Here is a 25,138-nt window from a genome sequence, read left to right as displayed (position 1 = left end):
GATTATTATATAGTTATGAAAAGTAAGTATTATATTGAAACTGATTCCCATATAGTTATTTAATATAAATATTATAATGACAATGATTTCCATGTAGTTAATTAATGTAAATATTTTACATTATATAAAAATTGGTAATAGAGTTCATTACAGGAGTGAAATTAAATAACTATAAGAAATCAATTTCATTGTACTATTTAATTTAAATAACTATATGGGAATCCGTTTCATTACACAATTTACATTAAATAACTATATCGGATTCAGTTTCATTACAATATTTTTGTTAAATATCTATGAGGAATCAGTTTCATTAGAGTTGCCGGGAATTTGTGGTCCTGATGATGGCTAGCTGGCAGCACTCTCCGTCATTTTGCCTTTGAACCTGACCGCAAATTCGAGATTTTGTCGTGTGAAAATCCTGAAGTTGTTGTTTGTCGTTGACTCCTCCGCACATTGAAACATAGAAACATAGAAATATAGAAGATAGGAGCAGGAGTAGGCCATTCCGCCCCTCGAGCCTGCTCCGCCATTCAATGAGATCATGGCTGATCATTCAAATTCAGTACCTGTTCCTGCCTTCTCCCCATATCCCTTGATCCCTTTAGCCTTAAGAAATATATCCAACTCCTTCTTGAATATATTTAATGAATTGTCCTCTACTGCCTTTCTGGTAGCGAATTCCACAGGTTCACCACTCTCTGGGTGAAGAAATTCCTCCTCATCTCTGTCCTAAATGGTTTACCCCTTATCCTTAGTCTGTGACACCTGGTTCTGGACACCCCGACCATCGGGAACATCCTTCCAGTATCTAGTCTGTCTAGTCCTGTTAGAATTCTATAAGTTTCGGTGAGATCCCCTCTCATTCTTCTAAACGCCAGCGAGTACAAGCCCAATCGGCCCAATCTCTCCCCATACGTCATTCCTGCCATCCCAGGTATCAGCCTGGTGAATCTTCGCTTCACTCCTTCCATGGCAAGAACATCCTTCCTCAGATAAGGCGACCAAAGCTGCACACAATACTCAAGATGTGGTCTCATCAAGGCCCTGTACAACTGCAGCAAGATATCCTTGTTCCTGTACTCAAACCCTCTCGCTACAAAGGCCAACATACCATTTGCCTTGTTAACCGCCCGCTGTATGTGCATGCTTACTTCCAGCGACTGATGCACAAAGATGCCCAGATCTCATTGCACTTCCCCTTCTCCCAATCTATTGCTATTCAGATAATAATCTTCATTCCTGTTTTGACACCAAAGTGGATAACCTCGTATTTATCCACATTATATTGCATCTGCCATGCTTCTGCTCAATCACCCAACCTGTCCAAATCATACTGGAGTTTCTTGGCATCCTTCTCACAGCACACATGCCCACCCAGCTTTGTGTCGTCTGCAAACTTGGAGATATTACATCTAGTTCCCTCGTCCAGATGATTAATATATATTGTGAATAGCTGGGATCCAAGGACCGATCCCTGCGGTACCCCACTAGTCACTGCCTGCCACTTGGAAAAAGAGCCGCTTATTCCAACTCTTTGCTTTCTGTCTGCCAACCAGCTCTCTATCCAAGTCAATACCTTGCCCCCAGTCCCATGTGCCTTAATTGTACACGCTAATCTCTTATGAGGGACCTTATCAAAAGCCTTTTGAAAATCCAAATACACCACATCCACTGGTTCCCCCTTATCTATTTTACCAGTTACATCCTCAATAAATTCCAGTATATTAGCCAAGCACAATTTACCTTTTGTAAATCTATGTTGACTTTGTCCGATCCGGTCATTTTTTTCTAAGTGCTCTGTTATTACATATTTTGTAATGTACTCTAGCATTTTCCACACTACCGATGTCAGGCTTACCGGTCTGTAATTTCCCATTTTCTCTCTACCACCCTTTTTGATCAGTGCGGTAACATTAGCTACCCGCCAATCCATGTGTACTGTTCCAGAGTCTATCAAATTTTGGAAGATGACCAACAATGCATCTACTATTTCTAGGGCCACTAGGATGTAGATTATCAGGCCCTAGGGATTTATCAGCCCTCAATCCCATCAATTTCCCTAACACCATATCCCTACAAATACTGATTTCTATCAGTTTCTCGCTTTCATTAGACCCTATGTTCCCCAACATCTTTGGGAGGTTATTTGTGTCCTCCTTCGTGAAGACAGAACCAAAGTGTGTATTTAGTTGGTCAGCCATTTCTTTCTTCCCCATTATAAATTCCCCTGATTCTGACTGTAAGGGACCGACGCTTGACTTCACCAATCTTTTGCTCTTCACATATCTATAAAAGTTTTTACAGTCAGTTTTTATGTTCACTGCAAGCTTACTCTCATACTCTATTTTCCCCCTCTTAATTAATCCCTTTGTCCTCCTTTGCTGAATCCTAAACTGCTCCCAATCCTCAGGTTTACTGCTTTTTCTGGCCAATTTTTATGACCTCTCCTTGGATCTTATGCTATCCCTAATTTCCCCTGTTAGCCACGGTTGAGTCACCTTTTTTGTTTTATTTTTATGCCAAACTGGGATGAACAAATTCTGTTGTTCATCAATGCAATCTTTGAATGTTTGCCATTGCCCATCCACCGTCAACCCTATGAGTGACGTTCCCCAATCAACCCTAACCAACTCGCACCTCATACCATCGTAGTCTCCTGTATTTAAATTCAGGACTCTAGTCTCTGAGTCAACTAATTCACTCTCCATCTGGATGAAGAATTGTATCATATTGTAATCGCTCTGACCCAAGTGGCCTCGCACAACAAGATTGCTAATTAATCCTTTCTCATTACATAATACCCAGTCTAAGATGGCCTGTACTCCAATTGGTTCCTCGACATATTGGTCCAGGAAACCATCCCGTATACACTCCAGGAATTCCTCCTCCACAGTATTTTTACTAATTTGGTTAGACCAATCTATATGTAGATTGAAGTCACCCATGATAACTGCTGTGCCCTTATTGCACACTTCTCTAATTTCCCATTTAATGCCTTCCCTGACCTCCGCATTACTGTTTGGAGGTCTATATACCACTCCCACTAACGTTTTCTGCCCCTTGCTATTTCTCAGTTCTACCCATACAGATTCCACATCATCAGAGTTAATATCCTTCCTTTCAATTGTGTTAATCCTCTCTTTAACCAGCAATGCTACCCCACCTCCTGTTCCTTTTTGCCTATCTTTCCTGAATATTGAATACCCCTGGATGTTGAGTTCCAAGCCTTGGCCACCCTGGAGCCATTTTTCCGTAATCCCAATCATATCATATTCATTTACCTCTATTTGCACAGCTAATTCATCCACCTTTTTACGAATGCTCCTCCCATTAAGACACAAAGCCTTCAGGCCAGGAGCAATTATAACTCTAAAATGGAGGACAATGAATAAGTGGACAATTATAAAAAATGCCCGATTTTCTCTTTCATTGAAGACAATGATAGAGAAATCAGCTGCTATGCATAATTGGAACTCAATTCTAGACCATCCATTTAACACTAACGTCCAACGTTAACTGAGCTCTTACTCTGGGAAAAGCCCGTGTTTCAGCAAATTTTACTCATTATTCCCACAGTCATGCATCATATCGGAAATTATAAAATAATTAATAAGATCCAATGGAGTGATTGTACCAGCTGAGCATCTGTTCCCATTCAAAATTGGTAAAAACAAATACGTCATTAATTTTAAACTATCCGCCCCAGTGGCGAACTGAGGCGATAGAATCTGCTGGCCTTTCACACCCCATGTAAGGAAAATTGTGTGTGGTGTAAAACTGGTGGTCGATCGATCTGTCAGTTTACAGCCTGGCGGGTTGTGTATATGACATACAATATACAGCAGAGAAACACGCCAGCCAGCCCAACTGGTCTGTGCTGGTGTTTGTACTCCACACGAGTTGTTCCCATTCTATCTATGTCATCTCAGTCTTTCCGCATATTCCTTTTTCTCCCATGTAATCTTCTAGTTTCCTTTTGAAAGTATCTTATGTACTTGCCTCAAGCACTTCCTGTGGTAGCGAGTTCCACATGATGGGATCATCACTTCCTCCAAATAAAAGGTGTTGCTACGGGAGCCCGCATGGGTCCTAACTATAATAAAGAATGATAACTGCTGTGCCCTTATTGCACGCGTCTCTAATTTCCCGTTTGATGCCATCCCCAACCTCTGCTTTACTGTTTGAGGGTCTGTATACCACACCCACTAACGTTTTCTGCCCCTTGGTATTTCTCAGTTCTACCCATACAGATTCCACATCATCAGAGCTAATATCCTTCCTTACTTTTGTGTTAATCCCCTCTTTAACCAGCAATGCTACCCTACCTCCTTTTCCTTTTTGCCTGTCTTTCCTGAATATTGAATACACCTAGATATTGTGTCCCCAGCCTTGGTCACCCTGGAGCCATGTTTCTGTAATCCCAATCATATCATATCCGTTTACCTCTATTTGCACAGCTAATTCATCCACCTTATTACGAATGCTCCTCGCATTAAGAGACAAAGCCTTCAGGCTTATTTTTTTTTAACACTCTCAGACCTTTTAGAATTATTATTTACTGTGGCCATGTTTGATTTAAACCCTTGATTTCTCTGACTGCCACCTTTGCTTTTCTCCTTCCTGTCTTTTGCTTCTATCCTTTTTTCCCTTTCCTCTGTCTCCCTGCACAGGTTCTCAACCTCCTGCCATTTTAGTTTATCCCTCCCCCAGAGCACTAGCAAACACTCCCCCTAGGACATTGGTCCCGGTCCTGCCCAGGTGCAAACCATCCATTTTGTACTGATCCCACCTTCCGCAGAACTGGTTCCGGTGTCCCAGGAATTTGAATCCCTCCATAGGATGGAAGGCACGAGGGATTAAAAGCCAAAAGGCTCCTAGCTATGCCTGCCTTTTGTGCGATATGTAGAATATTATTTGTTCCAGTCCTGCTCAGATCCCCTCCCTCACCTCTTTATCCGATGCATTGATGACTGTATCGGTGCAATTTCCTGCTCATGCTCTGAACTGGAAAATTTCATTCACTTTGCTTCCAATTTCCACCCTTCCCTCACATTCACATGGTCCATCTCCAGCTCTTCCCTTCCATTCCCCGACTTCTCTGTTTCCATTGCTGGGGATTGGCTACCAAAAGACACCTGCTATGAGCCCACTGACTCCCATAGCTACCTGGACCACACTTCCTTGCACCCCGCTTCTTGTAAGGACTCTATCCCATTCACCCTGTGTTTCTGTCTCTGTCACATCTGTTCTGATGATGCTACCTTCCATACTAGCACTTCCGATATGTCTTCCTTTTTCTTCAACAGAGGATTCCCCTCTACCATGGTTGACACAGCCCTTGACCATGTCCATTGCATTTCTTGCACTTCTGCTCTCATCCTTTCACCACCCTCCCAGAACCACGATAGATATCCTCATGTCCTCACCTTTCACACCAACAGCCTCCACATTCAATGGATCATCCTCTTCCATTTCTACCTCGTCCAGCGTGATCCCTCCACCAATCATATCTTCCCCTCCTTCGCCTTTCACCATTCCAAAGAGATGCCTTACTCTGCGACGCCCTGATCCACTTCTCCATCACCCCCAAAAGCCCCTCCCTTTCCCACAACAAATTCCTGTGCAAGCACAGGAGATGCAACACCTGCACTTTTACCTCCTCCCCTCCAACTGTCCAGGACCCCAAACTCTCCTTCCAGGTGAATCTACGATTTACTTGTACTTCTTGCAATTTAGTATGCTGTATTCGCTGCTCTCAATGTGGTCTCCTCTACATTGGGGAGACCAAATGCAAATTGGGTGAACGCTTTGTGGAATACCTCTGTTCAGTCCGCAAGCATGAACCCAAGTTTCCAGTCAGCTGTCACTTTAATTCTCCACTCCGCTCCCACTCTGACCTTTCTGTTCTCTGCCTCTTACACTGTTCCAATGAAGCTCAATGTAAGCTCGAGGAACAGTACCTCATCTTTCGATTAGGCACTTTACAACCTTCTGGAATCAACATCGAGGTCAACAATTTCAGATCATGACCTCTGCCCCTATTTTGTCAGATGGCCGCTGTTGATGATTTTGCAATTCACATTTACACCTCATCTAGACCCAACTTTTGCTTCTTTACTTTTCCCATTACCATCTACTTTTGCTTTGTACAATCATACCATTTGTTGTTTAACCACTCTCACAAGTGGAAAACATTGCTCCACATCTGTTCTGTTAAGTTTTTTGTTAAGTTTTAAGTATATTTCTGCTAAGAAGTTCATAGCCTATTAACAGATGGAGAGAGCTGATTGATGACCAGCTGGTGAGTCTTTTTGTTATGTTTTTAATTTATTTCTGTCAAGGTAGTCCATAGTATATTATATAGAGGTATGGCTCAGTCCCATGAATTGCACATCCTCTGCCCTGTGGCAAATCCTGGCTGCTTCACGTGGCGTGCATGACTACATTCTCGGGAAGTGCTGCCAGCTACAGCAGCTCGAGCTCCACGCTTCAGAGCTTGAGCAGCAGCTGGAGTCACTGCAGTGCTTCCACGAGGATTACATGGATAACACGTTTCTGGAGGTGGTCACCGCACAGCTTTAGATTGTGCAGGCAGAGAGGGAATGGGTGATCGCCAGACTGAAGAGGAGGTCCAGGCAGATAGTTCAGGAGTCCCATGAGTGCATTTCCCTCTCGAGCCAGCATTCAGTTCTGGATACTGGTGAGGGCAATGGTTCCTCTTGGGCGAGCAGGAAGAGCCAATTCCACGGTACCAAGGGTGGCTCAACTGAACAGGTGGCGAGGAAGAAGAGTAGAAGTGCAATAGTGGTAGGGGATTCGATATTTAGGGGAATACAGAGGCGTTTCTGCGGCCACAGACGAAATTCCAGGATGATATGTGGCCTCCATGGTGCCAGGAACAAGGATGTCACTGAACAGCTGCAGGACATTCTGAGGGAGTAGTGTGAAAAGCCAGAGGACATGGTCCACATTGATACCAACGACATAGGAAGAACGAGGGATGTGCTCCTGCAGGCAGGTTTTCGGGAGCTAGGAAAGAGATTAAAAGCAGGACCTCAAAGGTAGCAGTCTCCGGATTACTCCCTGTGCCACGTGCTAGTGAGTAGAGAAACAGGTGGATAGAGCAAATGAATGCTTGGCTGGAGAGATGGTGCAGGAGGGAGGACTTTAGATTCCTGACACATTGGGATCATTTCGGCAGGAGGTGGGACCAGTACAAGCCGGAGATTTGCACCACAACAGAACCAGAATCTATATCATCGTGGCGGGGTTTGCTAGTGCTGTTGGGGATGGTTTAAACTAGATTGGCAGGGGGATGTGAAACTGAGAGTGGATTCAGAAGGGAGAGAAGCAAAGCTGGAAATGGAAGGCAGATAATTAGTAAGCGAGTTTGGTAGGCAGAGGAAACAAAGGCTAGAAGATAGACAGCAAGGGAGTTTGGCAGTGCTAAATGGTATATATTTCAGCACAAGGAATCTAGGAAATAAAGCAGATAAGCTGAGGGCACAGATAGACATGTGGAGTATGATACTTTACCTATTCCTGAGACATGGCTGAAAGAAGGGCAGGAATGGCTGCTCAACATTCCTGGTTACAGGCTTAAATGATGGGATAGAGACGGGGATGAAAAAGGTGGGGGGGCGGGGTCGCATTATTGATTGAAGAATCAATTGCAGCTGTGAGGAGGGAGGATATCCTCGAAGGATCATCAAATGAAGCCATATGAGTTGAACTGCAAAACAAACAGGGTGCAATCACACTGCTGGGAGTGCACTGTAGACCACTGAACAGTCAGAGGGAGACAGAAGAGCAAATATGTAGCCACATTTCTGAGACGTGCAAAAATAGGGTAGCAGTAGAAGGGGATTTCAACATCCCTATTATTAAATGGGAAAAATTAGTATGAAAGGCATAGAGGGAGCAGAATTCTTAAAATGCATTCAGGAGAACGTTCTTAGCGAGTACGCAGCAAGCCCAACAAGAGAGGGGGCGTTTCTGGACCTAGTTTTAGGGAATTAATCTGGGCAGGTGGAAAAGGTATCAGTGGGAGAGCATATTGGTGGTAGTGATCATAATTCAGTTAAATTTAGGGTAGTAACTGAAAAGGAAAAGGATGGACCAGGAATAAAAGTTCTCAATTGGGGAAATGCTAATTTTATTAAACTTAGAGGTGATTTAGCCAAAGTGGACAGGAGGCAGAAACTTGAAGGTAAATCAGTGTGGGAGCAGTGAGATGCATTCAAGGAGGAGGTAGTGAGGGTTCAGAGCGAGTGTGTTCCATTAAAGAAAAAGGGTGGGACTAACAAATCCATTGCTCCCTTTGTGTCAAGGGGCATACAGGGACGGATAAAGAAAAAAAGGGAAACTTATGACAGATACCGAGAATTCAATACTGCAAAAAGCCGAGATGAGTTTAGAAAGTGCAGGGCTGACATTGACAACGAAATTAGGAAATCAAAGAGCGGGAATAAAAAAAATGGTCAAGTATAATCAAGGAAAACACAAAAATGTATCCTAAATACATTAAAAGTAACAGGGTAACTAACGTAAGAATAGGACCTATTACGGACCATAAAGGTAACCTGTGTGTGGAAGCGGAAGACACGATAATGGTTCTTACTGAATACTTTGTGTCTGTTTTCACAAAAGAGAGGGGCAATGGAAACAATGCAATCAGGTAGGAGGAGTGTGAAATATCAAATGAAATAAACAGTGAAAAAGGAAGTATTACGGTGTTTAGCATTTTTGAAAGTGGATAAATTCCCAGGCCCGGATAAAATGCATCCCAGACAGGTAAGAGAAATAAGAGAGGAAATAGCAGGAACGCTGACCATCATTTTGGGGTTGGGGTTGGAGTATAAACGTAGGGAAGTCCTGCAACAACTATACAGGGAATTGGTGAGACCACACGTTGAGTACTGCGTACAGTTTTGGTCTCCTTATTTAAGGAAGGATATAATTGCATTGGAGGCAGTTCAGAGACGATTCACTAGGTTAATTCCAGAGATGAGGCGGTTGATTTATGAAGAAAGTTTGAGCAGGCTGGGTCTATACTCATTGAAATTTATAAGAATGAAAGATGATAATATTGAAACATATAAGATACTGAAGGGGGCTCGACAAGGTAGATGCAGTGAGGATGTTTCCCTTTGTGGGGAAATCCAAAACACGGGGTCATAGTTTCAGAATAAAGCGTCGCCCTTTTAGAACTGAGGTGAGGAGGAATTTCTTCTCTCAGAGGGTCGTAAGTTTGGGGAATTCTCTGCCCCAGAGAGCCATGGAGGCTGGGTTATTAAACACATTTAAGGTGGAGATAGACAGATTTTTGCAAGATAAGGGAGTGAAGGTTTATGGGGAGCGGGCAGGGAAGTGGATTTAAGCCCAAGATCAGCCATGATCTTACTGAATGGCGGAACAGGCTCGAGGGCGAAGTGTCCTATTCCTGCTCGTATTTCTTATGTTCTTATGTTTCCAATCCTCTCTGGCTGCAAATGTGGTGCCAGAGGACTGCTAACGTGGTAACGTTTTTTTAAAAAGGGAGAAAGGGAAAGGCCCAAAATTATTGGAAAAAATTCTGAGGGACAGGATAAATCTTCATTTATAAAAACACGGATTAATCTGGGACAGTCAACATGGATTTGTTAAGGGAAGGTCGTGTCTGACTCAGTTGACTGAAATTGACTGTGTGGTTGATAATGAAGAAGAAAGCTGCAGACTGCAGGAAGATATCAATGGACTGGTCAGGTGGGCAGAACAGTGGCAAATGGAATTCAATCTGGAGAAGTGAGCACTTGCATTTGGAGAGGGCTAACAAGGCAAGGGGATACACTATAAATGGTAGAACACTGAGAAGTACAGAAGATCAGAGGGATCTTGGACTGCATGTCCACAGAACCCTGAAGGTTGCAAGACAGGTAGATAAGGTGGTTAAGAAGGCAGACTGGATACTTGCCTTTATTAGCGGAGGCATAGAATATAAGAGCAGGGAGGTTATGCTTGAACTGTATAAAACACCAGTTAGGCCACAGCAAGAATACCGCATGCAGTTCTGATCACCACATTAGAGGAAGGATGTGATTGTACTTGAGGGGTGCAGAAGAGATTTACAAGAATTTTAGCTATGAGGAAAGATTGAAGAGGCTGGAGTTGTTTTTCTTTGGAACAGAGGAGGCTGAGGGAAGAGCTAATTGAGGTGTATCAAATTATGAGGGGTCTGGATAGAGTGGATAGGAAGGACCTATTTCCATTAGCAGAAGGCTCAATAGCCAGGGAGCACAGATTTAAAGTAATTGGTCGAAAGGTTAGAGGGGATTTGAGGAGATTTTTTATTTAAACAGAGGTTGGTGGGGGTCTGGAACTCACTGCCTGAAATCGTGGTAGAGGCAGAGACCATCATCACATTTAAAAAGTACTTGGAAATGCATTGAAATGCCATAATCTACAAGGCTATGGACCAAGTGCTGGAAAGTGGGAGTAGGGTGGATAGCTCTTTGTCGGCCGGCACGGAAAAGATGGGCCGAATGGCCTCCTTCTGTGCTGTAACTTTCTATGATTCTATGATCTACCCTGTCCAACCCATTCATAATTTTAAAGAGAGTAAATTTTTAAGCAGCGGCAGCGCGACGCTCCGATTGGAAAACATCATCAAAGGGTGACATCACAGGAGAGCAGGTAGGTGATTGGTTGGTAAGTATTACCGCTCTTTGTTGCTCTCTAATTTAGGGAAGAGGTTAAACTAAGAGCTGAAAAGCTTTAACTTGCTAGTCCTTATAAAATTCATATGTTAAACTAAAAAAAAAATTAAACAATAAACCTACTATATCGATTGAGTAAAATAGTTAACGAATTAATTAATAAATAAAACAAGGTTAGAGATGGCAGGGCAGGTGGTGTGTCATAACGGCAGTATGTGGGAGATTGTGGAGAGCATCGAGATCCCGAGCAACCACATCTGCAGAAAGTGTCTCCAACTCGAGGAACTTCGGCCCAGAATTATTGAGCTGGAGTACGAGCTGCAGACATTGCGATGCAGCAGGGAGGGGGAGAATTACCTGGAGATTTTGTTCCAGGAGGCAGTCACACCCATTAGGATAAGTAACACTTTAGAGTTAGTCAGTGGTCAGGGACAGAAGGGTGTGACTGCGAGTCAGGAAGGCATGGGAAGATAGGATGTAGTAATGCAGGAGCATCAGCGCTGGATCTTGTCCAACTGATACGAGGTACTTTCGACCTGTATGGGTGAGGAAAAGGACTGCAGGGAGGATGAGCAAACTGATCATGGCACTGTGGTACAGGGGGCCATCCAAGTTGGGGGAGAATGATGCAAAAGAGAGTCCCGAAGGCTGTGTTGCCTGCCCGGTGCCAGGGTTAAGGATATCTCCTCGTGGCTGGAGAAGATCTTGGAGTGGGAGGGGGGGTGGGATCAAGTTTTGATCCATGTAGGAACCAACGACATAGATAGAACTAAGAATGAAGTTCTGATGAGGGAGCTGGAGGAGCTAAGGCCTGGACTAATAAGCAGAACCACTAGGGCAATAGTCTCTGGATTACTACCTGAGCCACTAAAAAGTTGGCATAGTGTCAATCAGATTAGAGCGGTAAATGCATGGCTCAAAGAGTGGCGTGGGAAAAGTGTTTTCAATTTATGGGGCACTGGCACCAGTAGTGGGGAAAGAGCAAGCTGTTCCGTCAGGACGGTCTCCACTTAAACCTGGCTGGGACCAGAGTCCTGGCAAATTGAATAACTAGGGCTGTAGATAGGGTTTAAACTAAAAAAAAGAGGGGTGACTTTGGGTGAGGTGAAATTTAGAAATCTAAACAGAAAGGTCAAGGAAATAGTGCAGTGTAGCGATTTTGGTGAGAATAAGCAGTGTGACAGGAATGGACAGAGAGTTTAATGGTAGCAGTGCAGCAAAGATTAAGGTCAAAGCAGGGAATAATGTTAAAATAAATTAATTAAAGGCTTTTAGCTGAATGCATGAAACATTCGTAAAAAGATAGATGAACTAATGCCACAAATAGAGATAAATGGGTTTGATCTGATAGCCATTACAGAGATGTGGCTGCAAGGTGACCAAAGCTGGGAACTAAATGTTCCAGGGTACTCGACGTTTCAAAAGCTCAGGCAGAATGGAAAAGTAATGGTTGTAGCCGTGATAATAAAGGATGACATAAGGACAGTAGCGAGAAAGGATCTCGGCTCAGAAGATCAGGAAATAGAATCAGTATGGTTGGAGATAGGGAATAACAAGGGGCAGAAAACACTGGTAGGAATAGTATGTAGGCCCCCTAACAGCAGCTATACCATTGGACAGAATATTAATCAAGAATTAGTAGGAACTTGCAACAAACGTAATGCAATAATCTTGCAGGACTTTAATCTTCATATAGACTGGACAAATCAAATTGGCAAAGGTAATCTGGAGGACGAGTTCATGGAATGCATTCGAAAAAGTTTGCTCGAACAATATTTCATGCAACCAACAGGTTATTTTAGATCTTGTATTGTGTAATGAGACAGGGTTAATTAGCAATCACATAGTAAATGATCCTCTGGGGCATAGTGATCATAATATGAAAGAATTTAACATAAATTTTGAGAGTGACTTGCCTAAGTCCGAAATTATAGTCTTAAACTTAAATAAATCCAATTACATAGGTATGAGGGGCGAGTTGGCTATCAATTCAATTCAATTCAATTCAATTTTATTTGTCATATATGCAGCAGACGTGTGTACTGCACAATGAAATGTTGATTTTTACGAGTCCTCCCAACATTGGAATAAATATGGCATAACAATGATAAAAATACTAATAGAAATACTAATATAAAGACAGTAATAATGAATAAAACAACAGTAATTAATAATAATAAATTAATCGTTCATGAGTCTTATGGCCTGGGGGAAGAAGCTGTTTCGAAACCTGTTGGTACGAGACCGTATGCTTCGGTATATCTTACCGGACGGGAGCAGGGCGAAGAGGTTGTGGCTGGGGTGACTCGTGTCTTTAATGATTCTCAGGGCCTTCCCCCGGCACCTCTCGGGGTAGATATCCTGCACAGCAGGTAGTTTAATTGCTATAGTGTGTTGTGCAGCTTTCACTACCATCTGTAGAGCCTTGCGCTCTGTGGCGGTGCAGTTGCCACACCAGGTAGTGATGCAGCCGGACAGGATACTCTCAATGGTGCACTGGTAGAAGTTGGTGAGAATCTGGGGGGCCATTCCAAATTTCTTCAGTCACCTGAGGAAGAACAGGTGTTGGCATGCCTTCTTGGTTACAACGTCAATGTGATGGAACCACGTTAAGTCCACCGTAATGAATACACCCAGGAATTTGAAGCTGCTGACCCTCTCCACCTCAGCCCCTTCGATGTAGATTGGGGTGTGTCCCTCCCCCTGCCGCTTCCTGTAATCCACGATCATCTCCTTTGTTTTGCTGATGCTAAGGGAGAGGTTGTTGTACTTGCACCATTCTCCTAGGGCTCTTACCTCCTCCCTGTAGCCTGTCTCGTCGCCATCTGTGATCAGGCCTACAACGGTAGTGTCATCAGCAAACTTGATGATGGAGTTGAAGTTGTGCGTGGCAATGCAGTCGTGAGTGAACAGGGAGTACAGAAGGGGGCTGAGCACACAACCCTGGGGAGCTCCCGTGTTCAGGATCAGTGTGGAGGAGGTGTTTCTGCCTATTTTCACCACCTGGGGTCTTCCCGTCAGGAAGTCCAGGATCCAGTTGCGTAGGGAGGTGTTAAGTCCTAGCCCACTGAGTTTGTTGACAAGCTTGGAGGGGATAATGGTATTGCATGCTGAACTATAATCAATGAACAACATTCTCACATAGGTGTTCCTCTTATCCAGGTGTGGTAAGGCAGTGTGCAGTATAGTGGTGATGGCATCATCCCTAGATCTGTTTGGGCGGTAGGCAAATTGGAGTGGGTCCAGTGTGTCAGGTAGTAACGAGTTGATGTGGGTTTTGACCAGCCTCTCAAAGCCTTTCATGATGACAGAAGTGAGTGCTATGGGGCGGTAGTCGTTTAAACAGGTTACTTTTGTTTTTTTGGGGACTGGAATAACCGTTGTCATCTTGAAGCAGGTGGAGACTACAGACTGGTATAGTGAACGGTTGAATATATCCGTAAACACGGCTGCCAGCTGGTCAGCGCATGCTCTAAGGACACGCCCAGGGATTCCATCTGGACTGGGTGCTTTGTGGGTGTTCACTCTCTTAAAGGTCTTGCTCACGTCAGCCAAGGGGATTGAGAAGACCCGGTCGTCCTGAGCCGTAGGCGCCCTTGTAACAGGCCAGTTGTTGTTGGCCTCAAACCGGGCATAAAAAGTGTTAAGCTCATCTGGGAGAGAGGCATTGCTGGGCGTGACACAGTTGGGTTTCCCTTTGTAATCTGTAATAGATTGTAGTCCACTGCACATCCTTTGCGAATCTGAGCTATGATAGTGTGACTCCACTTTGTCCGTGTATTGTCTTTTTGCATTTTTGATGGTTTTCCTGAGGTCGTACCTTGATTTTTTGTATTTATTCATCCATGTCCCCAGAGTTGAATGCAATGGACCGTGCTTTTAGTGTAGCACGGATATTGACATTTACCCATGGTTTCTGGTTGGGAAATGTTCATACAACAATCCTCGGAACAACGTCGTCTATGCACTTGTTTATGAAACTAAGGACTGAATCTGTATATGTGTTGATGTCATTCTCCGAGGCATTCCGAAACATATCCCAGTCAATGGAATCAAAACAGTCTTGTAACATAGCGTCTGATTGATCCGACCAGCGTTGTAGAGATCTCATCACAGGCTTTTCCTGCTTCAGTTTCTGCCTATAGGTGGGTAGCAGCAGGATGGAGTCGTGATCTGATTTGCCGAAGGGAGGGCAGGGAAGGGCCTTGTATCCATTCCGGAATGGAGTGTAAACATGATCTAGTGTGTTCTTGGCTCGCGTTGGGCAGGTGATATGCTGATGGTATTTAGGCAGTACTTTCTTCAGGTTGGCATTGTTGAAATCGCCAGCCACGATGAATGCAGCCTCTGGATGGGAAGTTTCAAGCTTGCTAATGATCCCATACAGCTCGTTTAGTGCCCTATTTGCGTTGGCCTGTGGTGGAATATACACCGCTGTAATGATCATGGATGAGAACTCTCTCGGTAGGTAGAAGGGTCGGCATTTTGATCATCAGGTGTTCAAGATCGGGTGAACAAGAAGATGTAAGTAGTTCCACGTCGGAACACCAAGAATTGTTGATCATAAAGCATACTCCACCACCTCTATATTTCCCCGAGTCCTTTGTTCAGTCTAGCCAGTGAATGTTGAATCCCTCTGGTTGAATGGCCGAAGCTGGTGTCGATGGATCAAGCCAAGTCTCAGTAAAAATCAAGATATTGCAGTTCTTAATGTCTCGCTGGAAGGTGAGCCTCCCTCTGAGTTCGTCCAGCTTATTGTCCAGTGACTGCACATTCGCCAGGAGAATACTCGGAAGGGGGGGTGGTGTTTGGAAAAATAGATTAAAAGTATGGCGGTAGAAATGCAGTGGCTAGCATTTAAAGAAATATTTCATAATTCTCTACAAAATACATTCCATCGTGAAACAAAAACTCCACAGCAAAAGTGATCCAACCGTGGCTAACTAAAGAAGTTAAGGATAGCATTTGATTGAAAGAAGAAGCTTATAATGTTGCAAAGAAGAAGAGTATACCTGAGGATTGGGAGAGTTTCAGAAACCACCAAGGGTTGACCAAATAATTGATAGAAAGTTTAAAAATAGAATACGAGAGAAAACTAGCAAGAAATTTGAAAGCAGATTGTAAGAACTTTTATAAGAAGGTAAACCGAAGAGTTAAGCAAAAGTAAACTTTGGTCCCTTAGAGGCTGAGACAGGAGAAATTATTATGGGGAATAAGGAAATGACAGAAACGTTAAACAAATATGTTGTATCGGTCTTCACAGTCGAAGACACAAAAAGCATACCAAAAATGGCGGGGAACCAAGGGTCGAATGAGGGTGGGGGACGTAATGTAATGACTATAAGTAGAGAAAAAGTATTAGAGATACTAATGGAACCATAATCCGACAAATCCCCTGGGACTGACGGCCTACATCCTAGGGTATTTAAAGTGGTGGCTGAAGAGATAGTGATGCATTGGTTTTGATCTTCCAAAATTCCCACGATTCTAGAATGGTCCCAGCGGATTGGAAGGTCGCAAATGTAACACCACTATTAAAAAAGGTTGGAGATAAAAAAAACAGGGCACTACAGGCCAGTTAGCCTGACATCAGTCCTCGGGAAAATGCTGGAATCCATTGTTAAGGAAATGTTATCAGGGCACTTAGAAAATCATAACATGATAAGGCAGAGTCAATATGGTTTTATGAAAGGGAAATCGTGTTTGACAGATTTATTAGAGATTTTTGAGGATGTAACTAGGAGGGTAGATAAAGGGGAAACAGTGGATGTCGTATATTTGGATTTTCAAAAGGCATTTGATAAGTTGCCACATAAAAGGTTATTACAAAAGATTAGGGCTCATGGGGTTGGAGGGTAATATAGTAGCATGGATAGCGGATTGGTTAATGGACAGAAAATGGAGAGTGGGTAAAACGGATCTTTTTCTAGTTGGCAGGCTGTAACTAGTGGGGTGCCGCAAGGATCAATGTTTGGGCGTCAGCTATTTACAATCTATATTAATGACCTAGATGAAGGGACTGAGTGTAATTTATCCAAGTTTGCTGATGATACAAAGCGACGTGGGACAGTAAGCGGTGAGGAGAACACAAAGAGTCTGCAAAAGGATATAGATAAGTGTGTGGGCAGTAAGTTGGCAGTAGGATTATAATGTAAGGAAATGTGAGGTTATTCACTTTGGTTGGAAGAATAGAAAGGCAGAAAATTATTTTGAATGTTAAGAGACTTTCAAATGTTGGTGTTCAGAGAGATTTGGGTGCACTCGTGCAAGAAACACGGAACGCTAGCATGCAGGTGCAACAAGCAATCCGTAAGGCAAATGGCATGCTGGCCTTTATTGCAAGGGGGTTGGACTATAAGAGTAAGGTTTTGCTACAATTGTACAGGGCCTTGAAAGGACCACTCCTGGAGTACTGTGCACAATTTTAGACTCCTTAACTAAGGAAGGATATACTTGCCTTGGAGGCGGTGCAACAAAGGTTCACTAGATAGATTCCTGGGATGAGAGGGATGTCCTTTCATGAAAGATTGTGTAAAACGTGCCTATACTCTCTGGAGTTTAGACAAATGAGATGTGATCTCATTGAAACATACAAGATTATTAATGTGATTGACAGGGTAGATGATGACATGTTGCCTCTCCTGGCTGGAGTGCTTAGAACTAGGGGACAAAATCTCAGGATAAGGGTTAGGCCTGTTAAGACCGAGATGACGAGGACTATCTTCACTCAGAGGGATGTGAATTTTTAGAATTCTCTGCTGCAGAGGTCTGTGACTGTTGAGTCTTTGATTATAGTCAAGGTGCAGACAGATAGATTTTTGGACTCTAGGGGAATCAAGGATATGGAGATCGCATGGGAAAGTGGAGTTGAGGTCGATGATCAGCCATGATCTTTTTGAATGGTGGAGCAGGCTCGAGGGACTGTATGGCCTAAACCTGCTCTTATTTCTTATATTCTCTTATTTCTTATATTACTAAGTTTTTATCTCTCAGTTTACCTATAGGTCTTCTCTTGTATAATTAAGCAAAACCCCAAACTGCTCATTCTTAAGATGGCTGCAATTGCTCCATGCTGGTAGCAGCCTTGTAAATCATTATTGCACTTTCTCCAATGCTTCGATGCCCATTTTATAGTGTGGAGCCCAAAACTGAGCAAAGTGCGGGCTGACCACGGGCCTATACAAATTAAACAGAACTACATTACTTTTGAATTCGATACTCCTGTAAATACATCCCAGTACTTTGTTAGCATTTTTAATTGCTTTGGTGAACTGCGATGCTGCTGTTAATGTTGCATTCTCCTGTATCCTTGGTTTCCATTTGCTCTTTTACCCCATTCAGTTTCTTATTTACTTAGGTTTAGTGGTTGTTTATACATTTCCTATCAAAGTTCATTACCTCACAATTATTTATGTTAAATTTAATTTGCCTGTAACTGCCCAGTCTGCAAGTTAGTTGAATTGTATATACTCTTGTTTATATTGAATTCATTTTTTCATTTTCGAAACAAAATCAATTAAAAAACATATTTGAAGTTAATTCACCAGGAAGATAATTTCGACTTCCTTCATTATGTTAGAATGAAAATCTGCCTCAGAGGAAATTCCCTGTTTAAAGCAATTACTCGCTGAGTTCTTTCTGTTTGTTCAGTTTGGTATGCTTATCTGACGATTGTCTGTCCAGTTGTATTTTTAAAGCAAACATTCGATAATTTATGTTGAGTTTTTGCCACTTCGTCATCCCAATATTCAAAAGCCAACAGTATAAAATATTTTAAAGTTTTTATTGAATCTTTGAAATAAAATCATCCGGTGAGCGCTTATGAATTTATTGAATGTTTATCTGTTAAAGCAGTCAGTTGTTGTAAATGTCTGAAACACTTTATTAATTTTCAAAGAACCGATGAGTAATCGCTGATTTCAGTATCTAAAGAGCGATTTCTGACGAAGTTAATTGCATATTCATGGCCATCCACCGAAATGTTGTCTGACCCTGGGATCCTCCCACTCCCACCAGTGGTGTCATACACTCCCGACTGCTCCCTCGCCAGAAAACTGTTTCCACTCACCACTTCTGCAAGACTCCGGTTCTACCTCTGCGGTACTGCCAAAGGAAAGGATTGTCCAGGGACCAATACTCCGAATACTCCATTCCCAGTTCTGTTTAAACCCAAGCACCCTCCCCCACCAATGTCAATTAACCTCAGAACCGCTACTGCAGCGCTGCAGGACCCGGGGTCATCACTTTGTCCTTTCACACCTCAGCTCACCTACAGTAAAACTGCTGCATTTAATCCTGGATCCATAAATTGATTTTTCGAAATCTATAAACCGAGTCGCAGCATTACAAAATGTTAGACCTCTGCCTCCACTGGGCAAAATCGAAGCTCACCCAGTGCCTTGCAGGTGCCGCAGGACGCCCACACCAGTGCTCTGCTTTTCTAGAACACCACCAATGTTACTAAAATCTATCCCACCCTCCTAATCCTGCCGAAGCTCACAACTAACCCCAACCCCCACGACGATCATTAAGTGGTGGAGACAGTGCTTCATCGTGTTATCTCTTCTCGAACACTTTATTTTGTTTTAGATGTTGTAAACAGGTAAGACATGAATTCAGATCATATCTCACGACTTTTTTCAATAACAAAAAAGACCACGGATTCCGTGTTAAACCAGGAATGGACAGAAACAGTGAATAATTTGCCCGAATGCAGGTGAAAAACAAGGACAACATGTGATAAAATTGTCTTACTCAGTTACCTTAAACCAGTAGCAGTGAGAGTATTGAATGATTCTTATCGAGCTTAAGCCCTCTGTAATTCTAAATTACCATGCCGCAGTTTGCAGTTTCCACGCTCTCGAACTAGCAAACCCTCTCCCCCATTTTTTCATTTTAATTGAAAATAAAACCAGGCTGGCGAGCGCAGAAACAGGAAACGGCAGTCTATATGCTTTCGCTGAGGGTGAGGAATTCGATGGGAATTTATTCTGTGCACATTTCTATTGAACAATTTGGGTCCATTTGCAGGGCTGTAATTGGAGTAATTTTAGTTTTGGACGATAGTTTCGAATGGATTCTAACATATTAGCCGCCCATTATACGCCACTTCCTGTTTCGTTTGCATTTCAGACAATGCTGCCTGGCGTGCGGTCAATTCTATATCGCCCCTACTGCATTAATCCCACAGATAAAATGATTCCTGTTGTCTTTTAATTAGGTAAAGCCATTTAACTTACTTAAATAAATACGTTATTAATCCCAGTGGACGCTTAATTATATTTATCAGCTCATCTCTGAATTTACTCTGGGACACTGCATAAATAAAAGTGTTGGTGCAACAACTCAAACTGAGAAGCATGTACCCGGATTGTTCCATAATCGTGAAAGGGTCATTGTAATTTGCTGCTAGCAATTGATTATCTTCAAATTGTACAACAATAAAAGATATGAATGTAACCATCCATAGAAGTATAAAATTGCCAGAAATAGCGAGCAGTAAAATTATGGATTTCCTTCGGTTCTCCGTCTCTGGATCATTTTGATTCTCAGCATTGTTGTTTCCACGAAGTCTGCGTCTCGCTCTATTGGCCAGTACAATGTGCCTGATGGTCATAGCATTGAGCAGTAAAATGAACACAAATGGAGCAAATGGTGTTAAAACTGTTTCCAACCACCAATATGTTGCCCATATGGGTGAGTTTAAGAAGCTTGATTTTACAATGCAGGACCATGGTACATTGTCAATTATTTCCCGAGGTTCATATAAAAAATAGATTGGAATATTTTCTAAAACGCTCAGCCCACACACCACTGCTATCACCACAGTCGAAGATTCTTTGGTGCAATATTTTGCTCGCAATCTTTGGCAACAAATCGCCACAAATCGATCAAAGGTGAAAGCGACAGTTAACCAGACAGAGCAATCAAAGCAAGCAAAACACAAGGCGAGATCGAGACTGCAAATGGGAGTATAGTTCAGAAATGAATATGGAAAATAAGCATCATTAATCTGATACAGGGTCACAGCAAATATCAGGACCAGTAGATCAGACGTTGCCATGGCCACCAGGTAACTAGTGATGCATTTGGAGAGACCGATCCTTCCACGGGAGAGAACCACAATTGTCGTTAAATTAGCTGCAAAGAGGATGAAGATGAAGTTACTGATTCTCATATTAAGAGGATGATCGCTCGTCAGTTTATTGGTATGAAAATTAATTAATTTCTAACCTTGGCCCTCAAAAGTCTCTCCGGCGATTGTTATAACCTAACACAAAGTTTGTAAAACCCACGGGATCGAGGGCAACGCTTGATTTGCTCCCAGACCAATAGTACTCTCCATTACTTTCAGTAGAGTGTAGAATCGGCACAGTGTTAAACCAGCATTGCTCCCTATCCTGTCTGTCTACCGAGGGGCGGGTTTGGTTAATACCGCCCCACAGCGGGAGATTGATTGGCTGGGGCACTGAAAGGAAATTCTGGCCAAGGATCACCTGTTACCACGACCCGCCACTTTTTCCTTCGTTTGATATTAACTAGCAGGAAAATCCATCAGATTATGCAAAGGCGGTGCTTCCAGCCGCCAGCTTTTCGTATCCGATCAGCCCGGCCGGAGGAATAAAATCTCCCCGATTGCTGCCGGTGTGATCATTACAAACTCTGCTGCTTCTTGATTTTGGGATTCAAGCAGCTTGTGGCCTTTACTGAGCTGGCTCACACCATTAGCTGGCCTCAATTTAATGCAGCATCCAATGTCGCTCAGGTTCACACTCGCAGCCTTCAGGGTTGCCCTGTGAGTGTAAACTTTCCAAGTAGTTGCTGCTTTACCAGATCTCGCCTTTCAGCAAAACACAGCAGCATCTGCGCCCATGGTTTACGGATATCTGCTAACAGTGACAAACAATCGCGACTGCGGGCACATTCCCAGAAAGTTAGTGTGAAACACACCTTGATGGATATTTTAAACTTTTCAACAATAATAACCAACCAGAACCCAGGTGCGATGCTAATGTTTCGCTCGGATAGAAAATAACAAAAATATTAGAAAATGCTGTCAATGTTCAGCAGATCAGACATCATATGTGGCGAGAGAAACATGGTTAATAATTTAGGTCGATCTTTCATCAGACCTGGCCATCGACCTGAAACTTTAACGGTGTTTCTCTCTCCACATGTGTTACCTCGCCTGCTGAGGTTTCCATAATCCGCAGTATTTTCTTCAGAGAATTACAACAATCTCTACAATGGAGACGCAATCCCACTTGAATTGTTTCATTTAATAATTCAAAAGAAATTCTGCTGCCCATCAGGTTATAACATTTAGAATATTTGGGAAACTTGGAGTTTTCTAATTATTATATGTTTGATGGTGGTAATCAGTGTCTGCACATCAATCACATCAAAACGAATATATATTAACAATACACCGACAGCAGGAACAGTGACACAATGAGACACTGTTAAATGTGTATAGTAACTGATTAGATGCGGCTTAACAGGAACACCAACTATTGCAAGAATAGGGTAGAAAATATTTTCTAATTGTATGATCACCGGCTGTCCCATTTTTGGAGAGAAGTGCCGTAGTCTGTTAGTGTTTTGGAGACACAGATCTTTTGCTTTCAAAATAAGTTCATATTTATACCTGAGGTAAACCTCGAGTGACACACGAGCATTACACAATCATTGGCATTAGTTACAGTCATTTAACAAACAGGTGCAGCTGAGCCGTATTTATTGCTGCTGGTCAGAGATTGGGACATTTTGCAATAACATTTAACATTGGAATTTATTTTATAAATGAAACATTTTGAAATCTTCACCCCTAAATTAATAGCACCGACTCCTGAAGCTGAGGAGATTCATTTAAAAGAGCAGGGAAGACATTTGATTAAATAAATGCGCACATTCGTGGTAGGTTAGTACCATTTAAATTGTAGATACATTACATCTTTTTACTTTACTCGACATAATATTGATATAAGAAGGCTCCGTTTTGCACTTGAGATCGAAAAGCCTTCAGATATGCACACAGAAAGTGATATAGTCAGTTGTATACAGCTGACCAGCCCCGCGGGTATGCTGAGATGTTGGATTTCAGCATCAACAGGTGCTGGGCGGAGGCGGAGGAGACAGGGTCTGGTCTGATATGTACCGGGTGTGAGAAAGGTGAATGTGGTTAAGGATCTCAATATCCGTTTGAAAGGGATGTGGGAGTTTATGGCTATCAAAGTTAAGGAATTGGATGGTGCAAAGGAAATTGCCTGCCGGATATTGAACCAGTATTTGAAGTGGGTCACGGTTTATATATTTTAATCTCAGTCTTGAAATTTCAATTGACCTAAACTCAATAGCATTTTTGAGGAGAGAGTTCCCGATTTCATCCACTTTTGCGCGAAGAAGAGTTTCCGGAAATCACCCCTGAACGGTGGAGCTCTAATTTTAAGGTACTGCCCCACCAGAGGAATTAGTTTCTCTCTATCTTCAACTCTGCCATTCAATGAGATCATGGCTGACCTTCGACCTCAACTCCACCTTCCTGCCCTATCCCCAAATCCCTTAATTCCTCTGGGTTCCAAAGAACGATCTATCTCATCCTTGAATATACTCAAAGACTCTGCACCCACAGCATTTTGGGTCAGATAATTCTTGGTTGGAAGCTTCACAACCCAATGAGTGAAGAAAATCCTCCTCATCTCAGTCTTAAAAGGTCAGCCCCTTATCCTGAGACTTTGCCCCCTAGTTCTAAACTCTCCAGCCAGGTGGAACAATCTCTCAGCATCTTTCCTCTCAATCCCCCTCAGAATCTTATATGTTTCACTGAGATCACCTCCTATTCTTCTAAACTCCAAAGTGTATAGGCCCAATCTACACTATCTTTCCTCGTAGGATAACCCTCTCATCCCAGCGATCAATCTAGTGAGCCTTCGTTGCACCACCTCTAAAGTAAGTATATCCTTCCTTAAATAAAGTGACCAAGTCTGTGCACAGTGCTCCAGGTGTGTTCTAACCAGAGCCCTGTACAATTGCAGAAAGACTTCCCTACTCTTGTACACCAACCCTCTAGGAATAACGGCCAACATGCCGTTTGCCTTCCTAATTGCTTGCTGTACCTTCATGTTAACTCTCTGTGCTTCTTGTGCTAGAACAGCCAAATCTCTCTGAACACCAACATTTCATAGTTTCTCATCTATACCCCTTTGCCGGCACTTTGTGTCATCCATCAGTGTACTTTTCCATCTAGCTCTGTATCATCAGCAAACTTGGATACATTGCACTAGGTCATTAATATAGATTGTTATTAGCTGTGGCTCAAGCACTGACCCTTGTGACACCAGATTAGTTACAGCCTGCCAATCTGAAAATGACCCGTTGTTCCATACTCTCTGTTTCTCTCTGTTGACCAATGCTTTATCCTTGTTAATATCTTACCCCGAACCCCATGTGCCCTTACCTTGCATATCAACCTCTTATGTGGCACCTTATCGAATGCCTTTTGGAAATCCAAATGTACTGCATCCGTGGGTTCCCCTTTATCTACCCTACTAGTTACATCCTAAAAGAAACCCTACTAAATTTGTCAAACACGATTTACCTTTCAAAAAACCATGTTGACTCTGTCAAATCAAATTATGATTTTCTAAGTACCCTATTATTATAAGTACAATCAGTTTGTGAGCGTGAGAATTACAGCACTGATACCATAGGTACAGTCAATGCATAATTATCTTCATTACAGCACTGAAATCACAGACAAAGTCACTGTAAATATCAAAATTACAGCACTTGCATCACAGAGACAGTCAGTGTGCTGTAAGTCAGTGTTTGAATATCAGAATTATAGCAATGATATCACAGGTACAATCACTGTGTAAATTTGATAATTACCCACCGATATCAAAGGTACAATCAGTGTGTGAATATCAGAATTAAAGGATTGATATCACCAGTATATTTCCTGTGTGAATATCCGAATGGAAGCACTGATATCACTGGCAGAGTGACTGTGTAAATACTGTAATTACAGCATTGATATCACAGCTGCAGCCACTGTACAAATATCAGAATTACAGCACAGATATCACATGTACTGTCATTGCGTCAATAAGGAAATTAAAGCACTGGTATTACAGATAAACGCAGTGAGTAAATTTCAGAATGACAGCAATCCTATCACTGGCTAAAGAGTTGGTGCAGGAGGGAGGGCTTTAGTTTCCTGGATCACTGGGCCTGCTTCTGGGAAAGGTGGGACTTGTACAAGTCGGACGGGTTGCACCTGAACCAGAGCGGGACAAATATACTTGTGGGGAGGTTTGCTAGCACTGTTCGGGGGGGTTTAAACTAAAATGGCAGGGGGTTGGGAACCTTAGCAGGGAGACAGTGGAAAGGAAAACAGGCATAAAAGCAAAAGATAGGAAGGAGAAAAACAAAAGTGGCAG

This window comes from Somniosus microcephalus, unplaced genomic scaffold, assembly GCF_052327205.1.
Source record: "Somniosus microcephalus isolate GS21.2 unplaced genomic scaffold, FLI_Smic_1.0 unresolved_chr1, whole genome shotgun sequence".
Classification (NCBI taxonomy): Eukaryota; Metazoa; Chordata; class Chondrichthyes; order Squaliformes; family Somniosidae; genus Somniosus; species Somniosus microcephalus.
Note: the sequence above shows the minus strand (reverse complement) of the source record.